The 15,286-nt window shown below is 42.6% G+C and overlaps 1 non-coding gene across 1 annotated transcript; it reads left to right on the forward strand.

Annotated features, from left to right (window-relative positions):
- Positions 1-14,322: 14,322 nt before the first annotated feature.
- Positions 14,323-14,426, forward strand: LOC148544686 (small nucleolar RNA R71). Its single transcript, XR_015900598.1, has one exon. It is a non-coding gene; the product is annotated as a small nucleolar RNA R71 (small nucleolar RNA).
- Positions 14,427-15,286: the final 860 nt, after the last annotated feature.

Raw genomic sequence — 15,286 nt, forward strand, 5'->3', positions numbered from 1 at the left:
TGTCTGACCTCCCTAGTCATTGATGCTCAGAGCCTTGGACCTTGCTTTTATATCCTTTTCTTTGCTGTTTCGTTTGCTTCAAGGATCAACTTTCACTAAATTCAGAAAATTCATAATAGTTCTCTAAATTCTTTTTCCTTATACATTAACATTCCTTGATTCAAATTCAAACATGCACGGTTCATGTCATACATTTAGAATCACGGAGAACACCACCACATTTAAGTAAATCAGACTATTCTTTGTTATAAACTCTATTTCTCATGCAATACATCTTTTTCTTCTTTTTCTTTTGGATTCCAACTCAGTAAGTAATACATGAGACACTTTTCAGAATTAAAAACAAATAACAGAATAAAAATAGCAAAATAAACTAGAAACTAGGAATTGAAATAACAAAGGATCATGCAGACATTCAAGTAAAACAGCAGAAAACATGAATATAACATAATAAGAACGGAAGAAAATATAGAATGAAAGGAACTCAACCACCTCAGTTATTCTAGTGGCCGTCTTATTCTTCAGGCCGTGCTCCTTCGTGAAGATGATTCATCTCCCTTTGGTGCCATTAAAACAAACAGAAAATCCACAAGCGAAGCGACAACACCAAACTTAAAAGTTTGCTTATCCTCAAGCAAAGAAAAATTGAAAATAGGGAGGGACATAAAAAGACGTACGAAGGAGTAAAAGAAAATATTGTTGCAAAAGAAGAATACAATGATAAAAGGGCAAGATAGATAAAAATTAAAACTTATGTTTTTGTTTTTTTGTTTTGTTTTGTGTTGTTTTATATATATATATAAAGGGGGGAAGTATATCTGTATATATAAGGGGAAGGGGGCAGATTATATACGTTATAATATATATATCAGGAGAGGATCTGGGGTGATTGGAATGGTTTTTGATAGGAGTAGGGACCAGATTTGGTTTAGATTTGGTGGGCAATAAGGTGGGGTGGGGACTTTGGGAGTTAGGCTGCGCCTAACTTGAGGCAGGAAGCTACACTCAGCGCCTTACTTGAATGCTTTAACCAAAGGGGCGCCTAACTTGAATCAATAATCAAGGCCTTGCACCTAACTTGGTGTCACGCCCTTTCTTGCTACACCTTACTTGAAGCCTCCCGAGCGGACTAGCATCCATTGCGCCTAACTTGATTTCCCTTGCGCCTAACTTGCCTTGAGTCTTCATACCTTGCGCTTAACTTGAAAAATCTCAAGTTAGGTGCAGACCATCCAGAGAATTTTGCTCCTTCATATGAAACATATGGCGCCTAACTTAAAAATTCTCAAGTTAGGCGCAGACCCTCCAGATAAAAATTGAATGCTGCGCATAGTATGTGGCACTTAACTTGAGAATTCTCAAGTTAGGCACAGACCCTGGAGCGACAAATTCTCTGCTGCGCGTCCGTAACTCTATATTAGGAACCTGTTTCTTTTTCAATAATTCTGCATGATCCAAACATACGTAAAACAAGGAAAAACAAAAAAAAACTCAATAAAAACCAAATAAATAACAAAATTAAACCAACAAAAATCAAACTAAAGGATATGAAAACATCGGGTTGCCTCCTGACAAGCGCTTCTTTAACGTCACTAGCTTGACGGTCAGCTCCTCTAAGGAGGAAGATCATAGGGGCTCAGTTCTTCACCCCTCACCTTAAACTTCCTTCCTATGTCTCCATAAGGTAGCTCAATATGCTCCAAAGAGAGGATTCTATTTACTGTATAAGTCCACACTGGATTGCTAGTCAACACCACCTTCATTCCTGGGGAGAAACCTTCAGTGGGGATCTTTTTGTTTCTCTATCCCCTGGGTATTTTCTTCTTTTTGGGAACCTCCTCCTTGGTGGATGATGCATTCTTGACACCAAACTTAGGTATGATGACAGGAGGAATTTTATTGATTGTCACCAAAGGAGGTTTGAGCTGCATATTCTGCTGTCCGTCATCAAGGGGTTCTTGAAAGTTTGGATCAATAAGCTCAGTTTGCATGCACCTCTCTTCTTCACCTTCTGAATGTATATCTTTGAAGACATGAAAGACCAGTTGCTCATTATGAACTCTAAGCACTAATTCGCCTTCTTCCACATCAATTAGAGCTCTTCCTGTGGCTAGGAATGGCCTTCCTAGAATTATAGAGGCATTCTCATCCTCCCCTGTGTCAAGAATCACAAAATCTGCTGGGAGGAAGAACTTACTCACTTTGACCAAGATATTCTCCACTAATCTATATACAGGCTTTAGAGATTTGTCTGCCATTTGTAATGCTATCCTTGTGGGTTGTGCCTCTTGGATTTTCAAGTTCTTCATCACAGATAGGGCATTAGATTTATGCTTACTCCCAGATCACATAACGCTTTTGTTCCGAGGGTTACCTGAAACTGTAGGCCGATATCGGATGATATCTTCTGTACTGGTCGGAGATGACGTGTCCGGCTGGCTGGTGACGGCCGAAGCTGTTGTGTCCGACTTGTTAGACTGGCTTCACTTCTGATCCGTGGTCACCGGAGGGTGGGGGATACCTGCAAGAGACTCCGATGCTTAAGTTAGCACGGGTATTAAGCAGGTTTATTGTAGAATCAGAGTATGAGTTATACCTCGGTGCTCCAGTGTATTTATAATGGTGTGGAGTGACCTTTTTAGATAAGATAAGTTAGTTATCTTATCTTATCTTTATCTTTGAGTTGAGGTCAGCTTATCTTCAAGGGAACCGCCCTTATCTCTATAGGCTTGGACTGCATTTGGATTTGGGTCGTGTTCCTCTATTTAGGACCTTTACTGGGCTTTCCTGTCGATTTGGCCGACCTCTTTTGAAAAGAGGTCGGATAGCCTGACCTGAAGAGGTCGGTCGCTTTGTTACTGAACATCCCGGGTCTGATAGCTCGACCCAGGGTGTGAACAGTGCCCCTGCTTGAGCTCGGTCTTCTGCTTGAGGTCGAGTCCTTGACTTCGATCTTTCTCTAGTGAAGCCGAACTCAAGCATTTTGTCGATTCCTTTCTTTGTAGAACCTCTTTTGAATGTGGAACGCCTTCCTCTAAGAGCGCGCGCTTTTATATTAGCTCTTTGTTCTTGGGAACGTGCGAGGGTTTAATACCTTCATTAATTGGTATGAATTACCCCGTTTCCCTTGGCTTTATTTTAAATTTTTGCAATTAAAAAATGGTTTCTCTTCTTTGTCTTTCTTTGTAACTTCTCCCTTTACTTTCTCACTTTTGTTTTCGCCTGTATTTTGCTTTTCTCGCGTTGCAGCATCATTTTGGCGATTCTGGGTGATTCCATTTTTTCTTCTTCAATCTCCTTCGAAGCTTCTTTCTTTGTTCAGGTTGGTGTTTCTTCCTTTCCCTTTTCCACGTCATTTTCTTGTATGATATTGAGAAAGTTTTGCTTTTGGAGAAAGTTTGGATCTTTCTGCTTCTGCCGCGCCTGATTGCTGTTGTAATGTGTGTTCTGGGAGTTTCTTCGTCTTTTGCATGATCCTTTTCGCCTTTCCTGTTGTTTGATGCTTTTAGGGCTTTTGCATGTTATCACCGTTTTCTGTTTTGATGATGGTTTTGTTTGATTCTGAAAAAGGTTGCGCCTTTGATGATTTCCGCTTGGCATGTTTGATGTTGGCGACGCTTTTTGCTGATAGACTGTAAAAAGATAGTGGCTTTGATGACTTTTTATGTTTTATCTTTCTCCTATGAAAATATTTGCTGTTTGAAATCTTCTTTTCTTGTTTGAGAGATGCCGGGACGTAAGTTGTGGATTTTCCTGAAACCTTGCTTTGTTACTGCCTCCAAAGGATGCCCCAGGACTTTGGTTTGAGTCTTGGGGTTTTCCTTTTTGTTCTTCTAGTCGAGTTATTTTGCCCCTCGTCCGAGATGTTTTTTCGTAATCCCATCTTCTTTTCTTATTGTTGGATTAGTTGGCCTCATGTCTTCTCGTAATAACATTGTAGAGATGTCTTCTAAAGTTCCCGAAGGGATGTCTGATTGGCTGGACTCCCTTGTCTTGATGTGTGTCTCTGTGGTGGACGCTGATTTTTGTGTAGACCTGAGGAAACGTCATAGGATTTGTGGTAGCAGCGCCCGGGAGAGGGATTATGAGCTTGTAGCGCCTGATTCTGATGAGAGGGTTTGTTTTCCTACTTCGGTCGAGGGAGAGCGTCCCTTTTTCTATGCCTATGAATATTTCTTCAGTCAGTTGGACATTACCTTTCCTTTTACTGCTTTCGAAACCGATTTGTTGTGGTCTTGTAATATTGCCCCATCCCAGCTTCATCCGAATTCCTGGGGTTTTATCAAGATTTTTCAGCTGCTTTGCCAAGAGTTAGGCATAACACCTTCTCAGACTCTTTTCCTCTATCTTTTTGTTTCTGCCAAGCCCGGAGGGTCTTCCAAAAAGAAAGCTTCCTGGGTTTCTTTCAGGTCGGCCCAAGGGCATAAAGTTTTTGCCATGTATGATGAGTCTTTTAAAGATTTTAAGAATTATTTCTTCTGAGTCCGTGCTGTTAAGGGGGCCCGCCCCTTTTTTCTTGATGAAAATGATGAGCCTGCCTTTCCTCTATAATGGCAAAAGAATGTGAGAATGTCTCGCTATACCTGGGAGATGCTTGACGAGGTTGAACGAGCTTTTGTAGTTGTTCTTGAAGATTTATGGGGGAAACCACCCCATCTTGATACAAAAAAGTTTTTGAGTGACCCGTCTTTGGTTCGAACTGTTTTAGGTAATGTCCGACTTGTTTATATACTTGCTTTTTAGTTTTACTTCTTCTTTTTGTGATTCTAACCCATTGCTGTGGTCGATTCTGTATTTTCAGAGATGTCGAAAAATAACGATTCTATGAAGGCCTACAAGAAAGCAAAGAAGGCTGCAACTGCTCAAAATATCTCGGCCAAGGTGGCGAGAGAGGGATCTTCCCAAGTTCCGGTGAAGCCGCCTGTGCCGAGTTCTCCTGGCCCGAGGAGGCTAATTCCCACTCCTAGGGTTCGCCTGGCCGAGCCTCCGCAGTCTTTCGCTGCAACTTCTGGTGCTCCTCCCAACAAGAAACAAAAAACAATTGAGCCTTTCAACCTTGATGCCCCTGATTTTGACGCAGTCGAGTTTGTAGATCAGCAGATCGGTTCATACGGTGTCCTTCCTATGGATGATGTATCACTTCTTCGTCATTTGGACTTTATAACTCGGAGTAGTGTAAAAATGGCACATATGGGAGCTGCCTTGTACCGAACTGCTCAAAATCTTCCTCTCCATGCCACCAAAGCCTTCATGGAGGAGGCAAAATAGGAATTCGACCGGATGAAGGGCTTAAAAGAGGAGCTTGAGGTGAAAGTAGCCAAACTGGAGAAGGATCTGGAGAACGAAAAGGCTAGTTCTCTTGCTCTGGCGGCTTCTGTGATATTGGCCGAGGACACTACGTTGAGGCATAAAGATAGTTATGTCACGTCTTATCAGGAGGTGATACGTCTGAGGGAGGAGTTGGAGTCTGCCCGAGTTGACTATTCCAAGCTCCAAGGTCACCTTGTCGGCAGTGTAAACGCTGCTTATGATAATTTGAAGGAGCAGGTTCAAGTTCTCGCTCCTGAGGTTGATCTTACTCTTTTTAGCTTGGACAATATAGTGAGGGATGGTAAGATTGTTCCCGACGACCAAGATGATGATGATGTCGAACCTCCCTCTGTGCCTGCTGCTAAAGTTTCGACCTCTATAGCTCCTCCTGCTGGGATTGCTCGTCCAGAATTAGATCCTAATTGTCAAATTCTGAATAGGGACGACGGTACGATGGATGTAGTGCCTCTCCAAACTCGCCCTCCTTCACCCCAGACTGATGCTACCGAGAAGGCTCCCGATCTTAACTAAGTTTTCTTGGATGTTTGTGTAGATAGCCCAACTTGTGGGCTTTTTAAACTCTTTATTTCTGTAATTTGAATATTTTGCTGACTGTTGATACTCCTTTTGGTTGCTTATTTAGCAACTTTTTGTTTTGAAAAAACAAGTAGCTTTCAAGCTTTGGGCCTGATCTTGAAGCTTGTTTATAATATTGCATTTTGTATCATGCTTGTTTGCACTTGTTTTTGGCACCTTTCTGGGTTTTGAGAATGCCGAAGCCTTGCTGCTCGTCCTCTTTGGATTGCTTTGTACTTATTGCTTGTAACTTGGATCCTTTGCGGATGTGTGGATCCAACTTGTGTTTCAGTTTTCTGGCTCTTACTTGTATTTATTTCTGGCAATCTATAACCGATTTCTTTACGTTGGTCCTCTTTCCAATTATTTTTGTAGTCCTCTTTTTTGGACCTTTGTCAGGTCTCTTTCAGGGACTACTTTTATAACTTGTCTGTTGTAGGAGACCGACTTCTTTGCGTCGTCCTTTTCTAAGTTATTTTTGTAATCCTCTTTTTTGGACCTTTGTCAGGTCTCTTTCAGGGATTACTTTTATAACTTGTTTGTTGTAGGAGACCGACTTCTTTATGTCGATCTCTTCTAAGTTATTTTGTAATCCTCTTTCTTGGACCTTTGTCAGGTCTCTTTCAGGAATTACTTTTATAACTTGTTTGTTGTAGGAGACCGACTTCTTTATGTCGATCTCTTCTAAGTTATTTTGTAATCCTCTTTCTTGGACCTTTGTCAGGTCTCTTTCAGGGATTACTTTTATAACTTGTTTGTTGTAGGAGACCGACTTCTTTATGTCGATCTCTTCTAAGTTATTTTGTAATCCTCTTTCTTGGACCTTTGTCAGGTCTTTTTCAGGGATTACTTTTATAACTTGTTTTTCGTAGGAGACCGACTTCGTCATGTCGATCTCTTCTAAGTTATAGCAATTCCTCTTTTATAGGGTTGGCCAGAGCTCTTTCCAGGGATTCGCTGATAACTTGGATTGACTTGGTCTGACTTCTCAACGTCGGCCAGTCTTTAAGTTATTATTTAGCAATCCATAAGACCTCGTCAGGTTCTTTTCTCAGATCACTTTTGATAACTTCTTGCATTATTCTGTGTTCATCTTTGCCAATTTGTAGAAGGTGGTTTCTATCTTTCTTTGGTCAACCTTTAGATGAATCACGTTTTCATCTTTATTGGTCTTTTATCGTGATCGTGCAGTGAATCTATTTTTCACTTTCTGCTGATCTGTTACTTTATAATCGGACGATGAATGCGTCAGATTAATGCGTCTTGAGAATTTGTAGAATATCTAAAATATATTTTATTCAAAAGAGAGTGCAAATATATACATGTTGGAGTTTTTCATCCTTTTAAGTCGGATAATATCTGGATCTCAAATTGGTGCCTCATTAAAAAACCTTTTCAGGAAAAAGAGTGCATCCTATGATGAGATCTTTTACCTTCTCTAGCTATAGTACCTTCTTAGGTTGCAGGCGTGCCACGATCTGGGAAGCTCTCGTCCATCGAGTTCGGACAGTCTGTAGTAGCCCTTCCCAAGTACTTCTATGACTCGGTAGGGTCCTTTCCAGTTTGCTGCCAACTTTCCTTCTCTGGGTCGAGTTGTTCCAATATCATTTCGGATTATGATGAGATCATTCTCCGCGAAACCTCTTGGCACTACCTTTTGATTATATCTTGAAGCCATTCGGCGCTTTAGCGCTTCGTCCCTTATCCGAGCTCTTTCTTGAATTTCCGGAAGTAGGTCAAGTTCTTCTCTTTGAAGTTGAGGGTTGGCTTCTTCATTGTAGTGGACTACTCTAGGTGACCCTTCCTCGACCTCTACTGGGATTATTGCCTCCACTCCGTACGCTAATCGAAACGGTGATTCATTTGTAGTGGAATGTGGCGTAGTTCGATATGCCCATAGGACCTGTGGAAGTTCTTCAGCCCAAGCTCCCTTTGCATCTTGCAGTCTCCGTTTCAACCCAGCCAATATGACTTTGTTGGCAGCTTCGGCTTGCCCATTGGCTTGAGGATGTTCGACGGAGGTGAACTGGTGCTTTATGTTCAAGTTGGCTACTAATTTCCAAAAGCCTGCATCTGTGAATTGAGTGTCATTGTCTGTGGTGATGGAGTATGGAACCCCGAACCTCGTGACAATATTCCTATATAGGAATTTCCGGCTTCTTTGAGCAGTCGCATTGGCTAGGGGCTCTGCCTCGATCCACTTTGTGAAATAGTCTACTTTGACTATGAGGAATTTAACTTGTCCTGATCCCTGGGGAAAGGGTCCGAGAAGATCGAGTCCCCATTTTGCAAATGGCCAAGGCGAAGTTACGCTGATGAGCTCTTCTGGTGGGGCGATGTGAAAGTTGGCATGTTTCTGGCATGGGGGACATGTCTTTACAAATTCTGTAGCTTTCTTTTGTAGAGTTGGCCAGTAAAATCCCGCCCGAAGTACCTTTTTTGTGAGAGCTTGTGCCCCGAGATGATTGCCACAAATGCCGCTGTGTACTTCCTCTAAAACTTCCCTTGTGTTAGAGGTCGGCACACATTTTAACAATGGTATTGAAATCCCTCTTTTGTATAGGGTGTTGTTTATGATGGTATAGTACTGAGCCTCCCATTTTAACCTCTTTGCTTCCTTCTTATTTGTGGGGAGTGTTTCTTTTTTGAGGTAATTAATTATGGGGGTCATCCATCCTTGATCCTCACTTGTTATAGCTAGGACTTTTTCTGCTTCCGAGATTGACGGATTCTGTAGCATTTCCTGGATGAGGCTTCTATTGTTGCCCCCTGGTTTGGTGCTGGCTAGCTTTGAGAGTGTATCAACTTGGGTATTTTGTTCGTAGGGTATGTGGCAAGTCTTATATTCCCCGAGTTGTCCGAGTTGTTCCTTGGTTATATCCAAATACTTTTTCATGGTGGGATCTTTGGCTTGGTAACTCCCTGTTATATGTGAGGTGACTACTTGTGAGTCGCTGAAGATGTTGAGTTTTTGAGCTCCAACCTCCTTAGCCAGCTTCAAACCAGCTAGTAATGCTTCATATTCTACCTGGTTATTTGAGGCCAGGAACCCAAATTTGAGGGAAAGCTCAACTTGGGTTCCTTGGTTGCTTTCTATTATCACACCTGCACCGCTTCTAGTCTTATTTAAAGACCCGTCCACGTAGAGATTCCATTCTGTGGGGGTTTCCAGGGTATCTGTGATTTCTACAATGAAGTCAGCCAAGTATTGTGATTTGATGGCTGTCCGAGCTTCATATTGGAGGTCAAACTTGGATAATTCAACTGCCCATTGTAAAATTCTGTCTGCTAGATCTGTATTCTGCAGTATCCCTTTTATGGGCTGGTCGGTCCGGACCTTAATGGTGTGAGCCTGGAAGTACGGGCGTAGTCGTCGAGATGTCAGTATGAGAGCATAGGCAAACTTTTCTATTTTTTGGTAGTTCAACTCGGATCACTGCAGCGCTTTACTAATGAAGTATACAGGTTGTTGCCCTTTGTCATCCTCTCGAACTAGTGTTGAGGCTACTGCCTGACTTCCTACCGCAAGGTACAATACGAGTGGTTCTTCCTTTCGTGGTCGAGTTAGGATAAGTGGTCGCCCCAGGAAACTTTTGAAATCTTGGAAGGCTTGCTTGCATTCCATTGTCCATTCGAAGTTCTTTCCTTTCCTTAGAGCGGCATAGAAAGGAAGGGATCTTATTGCTAATCCCGCTTGGAACCTGGACAAGGCTGCCAACCTCCCGTTGAGTTGTTGTACTTCTTTGATACAGGTTAGGCTCTTCATATTGAGTATGGCCTGGCATTTATCCGGATTTGCCTCAATTCCTCTTTGTGTGAGCATAAAACCCAAGAACTTGCCTGCTTCCACTGCAAAAGTGCATTTTGCGGGATTGAGGCGCATGTCATGCTTCCTTATGGTGTCGAACACTTGGGCCAGGTCGGATAATAATGTCTCTTCACTTTGTGTCTTTATTAACATGTCGTCCACGTAGACTTCAATGATTTTTCCAATATGATCTGAAAAGACTTTATTCATTAGCCTTTGATACGTAGCTCCCGCATTCTTGAGACCGAAAGGCATTACAATGTAGCAGTAATTTGCTTTTAGCTTCAAAAACGAGGTATTCTCTTGATCTGGTGGATACATGGAGATTTGGTTGTATCCGGAATATGCATCCATAAACGAGAGGTATCTATATCCGGATGAAGCATCTACCAGAGTGTCGATACTTGGGAGTGGATAAGGATCTTTTGGGTAGGCTTTGTTGAGATCGGTGTAGTCGGTGCACATTCACCATTTTCCATTTGATTTTTTCACCAAGACGACGTTAGCTAGCCATAGTGGGTACTTGACTTCTCTTATGAATCCTGCCTCTAGTAGTGCTTGTACCCGTTCTTCCACAGCTTGGGATCGTTCTGGCCTAAGTTTTCTTCGTCTCTACTATACCGACCGAGATCCTGGATAGACCGCCAACTTATGGCTCATTAGCTTGGAGTCTATGTCTGGCATGTCTGCAGGTTTCTATGCGAAGAGATCGACATTATCTCGTAAGAACTGTACTAGTAATTCTTTTGTGTCTCCCTTCAGAATCATGCCAATATTAGTTGTTTTGTCCGAGGTATCCCCGATCTGAACTTTCTCTATTTCTCCTTCGGGTTGTGGACATAGTTCTTCACGTCTCTAAACTCCACCGAGCTCAATTGTATGGAACTCTTCTCCTCTGCCTCTGAGGTTTAGACTTTTGTTATAACAGCAGCGTGCCATCTTTTGATCTGCTTTTATTGTAGCTATCCCTTCTGTAGTTGGGAATTTCATGCATAGATGTGGAGTTGAGACTATTGCGCCGAGTTGATTTAGTGTTGTCTGACCTATTAGGGCATTGTAGGCTGAACTCACGTCGACCACGATGTAGTCTATCTTGAGCATTTTGGATTGGTTCCCTTTTCCGAAGGTTGTATGTAGTGACACGTATCCCAGCGGTTGTACTGGGGTATCTCCCAGTCTGAACAGGCTGTTAGGGTATGCTCTAAGCTCCTTTTCTTCTAAGCCGAGCTTGTCGAAGGCAGTTTTGAATAAGATGTCGGCGGAGCTCCCTTGGTCTATTAATGTGCGGTGGAGATTGGCATTTCCCAGTATGATGGTGATGACCATGAGGTCGTCGTGTCCTGAGATGATACCGGATGCATCTTCTTTGGTGAATGTGATTGCAGGGATGTCGGGAGCTTCCTCCTTTCCTTCAACATGGTATTCTTCTTTGAGATGTCTTTTGTCGGATGATTTGGAGATTCCTCCTCCTGCAAATCCTCCGTGTATCATATGGACATGTCTTTCTGGCATACGAGGTGATCGCTCAATTCGTCCGACATCTTCATCCCTTCTTCTCTTTCTTTGATCATCATCTCGGGTGGCCAGAAACCGATCTAGTTTTCCTTCTCTTACTAATTTTTCTATGATGTTTTTTAAGTTGAAGCATTCGTTGGTGGAATGCCCTCGGATTCGGTGATATTCACAGTATTCGTTCCGATTTCCTCCTCCTCTTTTACCTTTGAGTGGTCGAGCTGGGGGTATCTTTTCCATATGACAAACTTCTTTGTAGACATCTACCAGGGATACCCTAAGAGGGGTGTAATTATGATATTTTTTAATTTTTTCCTCTTGTCGATCTTCTTTCTTTTTGGATTCTTTATCTTTGTCTCGGTAGAAGAATCCGAATTTTGAGGTTTCTCCCAACCGAGAGTTTTCTTCCATGTTGATATATTTTTCTGCTCGCTCCTGCACCTCATCCAGAGTTGTGGGATATTTCTTAGATATAGATTGGCTGAAAGGTCCGTCTCGTAGGCCATTGATGAGGTCCATGATGGCAGCCTCTGTTGGCAAGCTTTGTATGTCTAGGCACGTTTTGTTAAATCTCTCCATGTAGTTGCAAAGACTTTCCCGATCTCCTTGACTGATTCCTAGTAGACTGGGGGCGTGTTTGGCCTTATCTTTTTGGATGGAGAATCTGGCCAGGAATTTTTTAGCTAGGTCGTCAAAGCTTGAGATGGACTTGGGAGGTAAATTTTCGAACCATCTAATTGCTGTCTTCGTGAGGGTCGTTGGAAAAGCTTTGCAGCGAACAGCGTCCGAGGCGTCGGTGAGGTACATTCTGCTTCTGAAGTTGCTGAGGTGATGATTGGGATCTGTAGTGCCATCATACAGAGTCATGTCTGGGAGTTTGAAGTCCTTAGGGATTTTAGTTTTCATGATGTCCTTAGTGAATGGATCTTGATCTTTGCGTGAATTATCCTCAGGGGTGGTCCGGGTAGCCTTTGCTTTGAGATCGGCTTCAAGTTGCAGGAGTTTATCTTCCAATTTCCGACGTCGCCTTGCCTCTCTTTGTAGATCCTTGCCAACTTCTCATTGATGCTGGCTTTCTTTTTCAAGTTGCTTTAGACGATCTTGAAGCGCTTCTATTACTCCCAGATGTGATGAGTTTTTGTCTCCGTTGGATTCCGGAGTATCTTTTGGTGTAGCGTCCGTATTTTTGTGCGGCGTTCTATCCTCTAGATCCGAATCATGGTCGTTATCATGGTCGTCCGCCATAATGATGGGATGACTTCCAGGTTCCCCGGCAACGGCGCCAATGTTTCGAGGGTTACCTGAAACTGTAGGCCGATCTCGGATGAGATCTTCTGTACTCGTCGAAGATGACATGTCCGGCTGGCTGGTGACGGCCGGAGCTGTTGTGTCCAACTTGTTGGACTGGCTTCACTTCTGATCCGTGGTCACCGGAGGGTGGGGGTACCTGCAAGAGACTCTGATGCTTAAGTTAGCATGGGTATTAAGCAGGTTTATTGTAGAATCAGAGTATGAGTTATACCTGGGTGCTCCAGTGTATTTATAATGGTGTGGAGTGACCTTTTCAGATAAGATAAGTTAGTTATCTTATCTTATTTTTATCTTTGAGTTGAGGTCAGCTTATTTTCAAGGGAACCGCCCTTATCTCTATAGGCTTGGACTGCCTTTGGATTTGGGTCGTGTTCCTCTATTTGGGCCCTTTACTGGGCTTTCCTGTCAATTTGGCCGACCTCTTTTGAGAAGAGGTCGGATAGCCTGACCTGAAGAGGTCGGTCGCTTTGTTACTGAACATCCCGGGTCGGATAGCTCGACCCAAGGTGTGAACAGCTTTCTCAAAGGTAGTGCCCCCAATGGTGCATGGAATTTGAAAGCTCCCTAGATCTGGCATCTTCCTTGGCAAGTGATTCTGAATAATGGAACTACATTCCTTACTCAGGACCACTGTCTCATCTCCCTTTAAAGGTTTCTTCTTTGACAACAGCTCCTTCATAAACTTGACATAGAGAGGCATTTGCTCCAAAACCTCAGCAAAAGGAATATTGATTTGCAACTTTTTGAAGACTTCCAAGAACTTTGAAAACTGCTTGTCCTTGGTCTCCTTTTGAAGTCTCTGAGGATATGGCATTTTAGGCTTGTACTCGGGAGCCTTTGGCAATGTAGGATAAGTGTCAAGAGAGTCTGGGAATGGGTTGTCTGCACGCTTTGGAGGGACGTGCTCCACTTCTTCCTTCTTCTCCTCTGGAGTTTCTTTTTCAACCGGCTTCTCATTAACTTATGCTTCTGTACTTGCCACTTGTCCACTTATCAAAGTGATAGCCTTGCATTCCTCTCTTGGATTTGGAATTGTGTTACCAGGAAGGCTATTAGTGGTCCTTTGATCAATTTCATTAACTTTTGTGGCTAATTGACCCATCTGAATCTCCAAGTTCTTGATTGATGCTCTGGTTTCCTGTCTAAAACTTGCCAATATTGCTTCTAAATCTTTGTTCTGCTGGGGTTGAGAAGTTACTTGCTGAGATGACTGAAACTGGTGGTTATTAAAATTATTCTGTTGAAAACCACCCTGACAATTATTATTAAAATTTTGTGGCCTCTGAGGTTGCTCTCTCCACCCAAAATTTGGGTGATTTCTCCACCCCTGATTGTAGGTCTTTGAGTATGGATCATTGTTGGTGTGTCTAGGAGCACTTCCCATGTAATTGACATGTTCAGAAGAAGATTGAGCATAATCATAATTCTAATTTTGCATAAAATTACCTGTCATCTAATAAGGGACCTCTTGAGGTTCATTATGAGTGTTGATAGCTGAAACTTGCATTCCACTCAACTGTTGAGTAAGTAGATTTATTTGCTGAGACATAAGCTTGTTCTGAGTAAGAAGAGCATTAACAGCTTCCACTTCCAACACGCCTCTCTTCTGAGAGGTCTCAGAGTGCAAAGGATTCCTGTTGGAGGAGTATAAGTATTGGTTGTTAGCAACCAACTCAATAAGCTCAATAGTCTCCTCTGGTGTCTTCTTCATGTGCAAAGAACCACCTGCAGAATTATCTAAGCGCATCTTGGACATTTCACATAAGCCCTCATAAAAGATATCCAGCTGAGTCCATCTAGAGAACATGTCTGGAGGGCATTGCCTAGTTAGTAGCTTGAATCTCTTCCAAGCTTCATAAAGGGTCTCACCATCTTTCTGTCTGAAAGTCTGAACCTCCACCCTTAACTTAGTCAGCTTTTGAGGTAGAAAAAAATTTAGTCAGAAATTCAGTGACAACCTTGTCCCAAGTATCCAGACTCTCCTTGGGTTGAGAATCTAACCATAATTTTGCTCTATCCTTCACAGCAAATGGGAAGAGCATGAGTTTGTATACCTCAAGATTCACTCCATTGGTCTTCACTGTATCACATATTCGCAGAAAATCAGAGATAAATTGATTTGAGTCTTCCTGAGGGAGTGATAGCACAAATTGCGAATCACACTTTTCACAACGCGTACCACTGACCAGCAAGTGCACTGGGTCGTCCAAGTAATACCTTACGTGAGTAAGGGTCGAATCCCACGGAGATTGTTGGTTTGAAGCAATCTATGGTTATCTTGTAAATCTTAGTCAGGAAGTCAATTATGTTTGTCAATTGAATTGTGAATAACCAGTAGAGCATAAAATAAAAGTTACTTGTTGTGCAGTAATGGAGAGTATGTTGGAGTTTTGGAGATGCTTTGTCTTCTGAATCTCTGCTTTCCTCTGTCTTCTGATTCACGCACGCACGTCCTTCTATGGCAAGCTGTGTGTTGGGGGATCACCGTTGTCAATGGCTACCTTCCATCCTTCCAGTGAAAAATATGCTCACGCGCTCTGTCACAGCACGGCTAATCACCGGTTGGTTCTCGATCCGGTTGGAATAGAATTTACTATCCTTTTGCGTCTGTCACTAACGCCCAGCCTTCAGGAGTTTGAAGCTCGTCACAGTCATTCAATCCTTGAATCCTACTCGGAATACCACAGACAAGGTTTAGACTTTCCGGATTCTCATGAATGCCGCCATCAGTTCTAGCTTATACCACGGAGATTCTGATTAAGGAATCTA

This window comes from Arachis ipaensis, chromosome B9 (assembly GCF_059453495.1).
Source record: "Arachis ipaensis isolate K30076 ecotype BB chromosome B9, ASM5945349v1, whole genome shotgun sequence".
Lineage (NCBI taxonomy): Eukaryota > Viridiplantae > Streptophyta > Magnoliopsida > Fabales > Fabaceae > Arachis > Arachis ipaensis.